This window comes from Poecilia reticulata, unplaced genomic scaffold, assembly GCF_000633615.1.
Source record: "Poecilia reticulata strain Guanapo unplaced genomic scaffold, Guppy_female_1.0+MT scaffold_265, whole genome shotgun sequence".
Lineage (NCBI taxonomy): Eukaryota > Metazoa > Chordata > Actinopteri > Cyprinodontiformes > Poeciliidae > Poecilia > Poecilia reticulata.
In genome coordinates this window covers 71,472-76,439 of record NW_007615047.1, presented here as the reverse complement: position 1 = coordinate 76,439, position 4,968 = coordinate 71,472, and positions in this window count along the sequence as shown.

The window sequence follows — 4,968 nt, the reverse complement described above, 5'->3', positions numbered from 1 at the left end:
GCTAACAGTGATGGCCGACGGACAAGCTACATCCGCTAACAGTGATGGCCGACGGACAAGCTACATCCGCTAACAGTGATGGCCGACGAAGCCTCTTCATTTCTGCTTTTGATCGATCTGATGGGACACTGTAGAAAACTATTGTTGAGTTCAAGTTGTGCTAAAATGAGTTAGCATATCAATGCTAAAATGAGTTAGCATATCAATGCTAAACATGTAGTAGCATATCAATGCTAAAGATGTAGCAGCCAGTGCTAATGTCAGCGTCCACAGTCCATTTCCTGAAGAAGCTCCATGAACGATCAGGACTTCCTGGAACTCTGGAAAGACGAACTTTGCTCCAATCTGATGGTGGAAGAACTGAAGAATTAAAAACTATAAATATCTTCATCTGTTTCTGAGTTTATTCAATAATCTACCAGAAAAAGAAGCTTTGAGTTGAAAATGTTGCTGATTTGGTTGATAACCTGATTTCTCTGATGTTTCACATGTTGGTTCCCTTAAGATCTGATTGGCTTCTGTTCATCCAATCACCGAGCTGGAAATCTGGGATTTGAATTGAAAATCATCACATGTGGTTTGATTAAAATGAAATGAACTTGATTAATAATTTCCACCACTGGTTTTCATGTGTTGGTTGCCAGTCAGTAACGGAGCAGCAGTTCCTCTAAAAGCTCAATAAGTCGACTAAATATTTACATTTCAGTCAAATATTCCACCAGAACCTGATGACTGTTCTGTTGGTGTTTCCGCAGAAAGCCTGGCGGTGCAGTACCAGCTGCAGCCTGCAGGTAGCACCAACAGGACTGCGGTGTTCCTGTGTGGGTACAGTGTTTCCATTCAGACGGTGCAGGTTCGGCATTCCTGCCCCCCATCCACTCCTTATCTGCCGTCTCAGTCTGTCCCCCTTCCGACGCGCCGCCCGCCCCCCGCCGGCCCACACACACCCAGATCAAACACTCCTTTGATATGTGATGGCCTTTATTTGTGTGCGCATGTGAAGGGGGGGAGGCGTTTCCATACCGTAAAAGTAAAGAGGCTTTCTTTTCCCTCCAAATTGTTTCTGGTGGATCCAGGTTGGAGGAAGTTGGGTTAAAATGAGGCCTGGAGGCTGTAAAACGGCCCAAAAGGACCATAAACGACAGGAAGGAGGAGCTGCTGCCCCTGAGAACCTGGTTCAGCTTTTTAACAACTAAAACATACCAAACATTTACAAACTGGAGCTTAAGCTTTTGTCCCTTAAAGGTCAGAGAAGAAAAGACGTTTCTTCCTTTCATTTTTCAGAATAAAAGTCTGCTAAATGTGACAGATGGAGTGTTGGCTGAAGGGTGAGGGGTCAGAGTGTTTCCAGGTGACCTCCAGCCTCCTGCCCGGCTGCAGGGCCGTGAAGGCGGCGCTGCGGCTGCAGGTGTGAAGGTGGAAACATGGAGGCTGCAGACAAAGAGCAGCTTTTGTTTCTGCCATGATGCAGATGAAGGGCCGCTGAGCTGCTCCTGAAATGGCGCCTGCCCGAGCGGGAGCTCACAAAGCCCGGAGTGGAGTCCGGCTCGGCCTGGATCCGGAGTCAAACCTGGTTTCACGTGTTTCACCCAAATAAAAAGCCACTTTCTCCTCCTGACAACAGCGTTTCCCTGTGAAACCTGAGCCAGGAGCTTTATTCATGCTGACCTCAAGTTAAACCTTCAAGTTTGTGGATTTGGAGAAGAAAATAAAACATGTCAGAGCTGCTGACTCACAGCAGGCTGAATAAACAGAGTTCAGTCAAACAGGACGATTATTTCAGATGGTCAACATGATAACCAGGAGCAACGGGGGCAATGTTGAAACATATTTATTCAGAGAAGGAAGCTGAAGGTCAGCAGTCCAGATCAACTGTTCCAGCAGGAAACTTTAACTCTTATCCATTTAATGACTATTCAGTAATAAATCTACACCAAGCAGGTTAGCTGAGCATGATGGCCGATAACCACTGAGCCAAACAGCTGCCAGTTTAGTAAAAGTCTAAATAATAAAATGTTATCTAATCTTTAGATAACTTTAAGTTTTAGGGCGACAGTTAGCTCAACTATGTCTTTATACTGCAAAGCTACGCAGCTGTTCCCACAGTTTTCAGGTTCAACAATTAAATTTGAGCTTAATAAATACTTAGGAGCTAAAAGGAGATAAACGAGTTGTGATTCTAAAATATGCAGCTTAAATTAGCATGAGGCCTGACAGCAGGAAAACAAAGTATCAGAATAAAAGTATCATAATTTGGTTTAATCTCCCCAAACTAAAGGTTTTAGAACAACAGTCGGCTCGGCTGTGTTTTACCAGGAAGCTAGCTTTTTCCACAAATAAAAGGTAGCTTGATAAATAAAAAAGAGGTAAAAACATAAATGAGCGGCAGTTTTAAAAATCCATGTAGTAGCTTAGCTTAGCTTAGCTTAGCATAAGAACTTATAACAGGTCAAACGTATCAGAAGAAAGTTTAGCTGCACAGTAAAAGTCTAGAAACTTTGCTGTATAACAAAATGTTCATTTAATCTACATAAAATCCACAATTTAAAGAAAATAGAGAACTAGATTGATTCTTTGTAAGGCCAGTTTAAATCCTGTTAGCATGACGGCCTGTGTCTGCAGCCAGTACTAGCTAAGCTAGGTAGTAAAATAAGCTAGCTGGTTAAAATGTAAAATGACAAACAGACGATGAAAAATAAAAGGAAAAGTAATAAAAGGTCAAACTATTTGACCTAAAACTAGAGAGGATTCCTTCAGTTACAATCCTTAAAATAAGCAACGATTAGATTCATTTGGCTAAAGAACTGAAAGAACTGAAAGAACTGACAGCGTTAATAAGACTCCAGTGTTTTATTCTCACCAGTTAAACATCCATTTTCTTACACCCACATCCCAGTGGGGTCAGGAGGTGCTGGTGTCTCTCCAGAGGTCAACAGGTGAGAGGCGGGGTCACCTGGACGGGTCACCAGTCCATCGCCACACAGAGACAGACAGAGACACTCAGACCTACTGAGACCAATCAACCTGACAGTCATGTTTCTGGACCGGGAGGAAACCAGAGAGCCCGGACAGAACCACCCGGACAGAACCCACCATGCAGAAAGACCCGGGCCGGGAATCGAACCCAGAACCTTCAGGCTGCAGAGCAGCAGAGCAGCAGCTTTCCACCAGGTCAGCTGTGCTAAACTACACTAACAAGCTTTTAACTTGGTGAATAAAACTCTGTTACTTTTGAATAAATGACCCAACGACCTCAAATTTGGTTTCAGAAACGTAAAATATTTATGGTGGATTTTGTTTTATATCTAAAGTTTTTATTGGTGCATTTAGTGTTTATGTTGCAGGGAGAAAATCTGGTTTAATCTGATGCGTCTTTATTTACTAAGGGAGGCCATTTCAGAGTTAACATTAGCAACATGATAAGATGAAGATCAGCTCCTCATCACAGTAATGACCACATGACTTAGTTTATTACAGGGTGTCAAAACTTTTTAGATCGTCATCCAAACCTGTCAGCTGAAATAAAGTCACCAGAACTACAATTAAACTTTGGCCATCAATTAAAAAACCAAATAGAAAAACATGATTCTATTCTCAGCAGCCAGAACAGGATTTAGGTCACTGTCTCTTTAAGAAGCTTCATTTAGCCGAGTTTAACTGACGTGATCCTGAAATTAAAGCGAAAACAAAATGAAATACTTTCTGCTGGACCTAATAATTATTTTGGCAAAAGTATAAATAAAGTTTGCATTTGCATCAACTAATTAAATTTGATTCAGTTTGTTTATAAAGTTTCATTTTACAACAAACTTCACAGTTTAATCTCATTCATTCAAACCCAACAGTTTATTATTATTATTATTATTATTATTATTATTATTATTATTATTATTATTATTATTATTATTATTATTATTATTATTTAAACTAGTTTATAAAGTTTCTATCTGAGGAAACCTAATGTTTTGTATCGTCCTTGTATTGCTGTTGGCGGCCGCACAGACTAAGTCTGTGGGCCACACAGAGCCCCCGCCCCACACTTTGGACACCGTAGAACTTCCTCTGCTGCTGAGAAAAACAGAAGAATCGTTTATTCTGAAAGCAGAAGTTGGTGTGAAACGAGGATCAACGGTCCAGGAAAGAGCAAATTAAAACTCTGCAGTTCCTCATGAGCTTCCAGGCCTCACTTTAACTCTGACAGCTTCCTGGCTGCAGAACCGGGCCGCCTGGTTCTGGATCAGAACCGGCCTCCTGCAACAACCAGAGGGAACTTCCTGTTAACTCTGCTGCTGGGCGGCTCAGAGGAAATGAAAGCTAAAGATGCAAAACAGGCTTCAGACCCACTTCTGTCAAAGGTTGACATGAACGAGCCCAAAACCAGAGAGGTTCTGGAGAACCAGGGAGGTTCTCCAGAACCAGAGAGGCTCTACAGAACCAGGGAGGTTCTCCAGAACCAGAGAGGTTCTGGAGAACCAGGGAGGTTCTCCAGAACCAGGGAGGTTCTCCAGAACCAGAGAGGCTCTACAGAACCAGAGAGGTTCTCCAGAACCAGGGAGGTTCTGGACATGAGACAGAACCAAAACATTATCTGATGGTTTTCATCAGCTCCTCCAGAGCTGCTGCTCTCTGGGGACAAACCTTCACCTCCACTGGAGGGAAAATCCCACCGAGAGAGAAGGAAGAAGAAGAAGCAGAAGAAGAAGAAACAGAAGAAGAAGAAGAAACAGAAGAAGAAGAAGCAGCAGAAGAAGAAGAAGAAGCAGAAGAAGAAGAAGCGTTTGAAGCTGAGTAACTGCAGGTTGTTGTTTGAGTCGTTGTGCAGCTGATTCAGCAGAGCAGGAGGCCGACATGAAGAGACATGATGCTCCATCTGTCACTGTCAGCTTCTCCTCCCAGACACACACACACACACACACACACACACACACACACACACACACACACACACACACACACACACACACACAC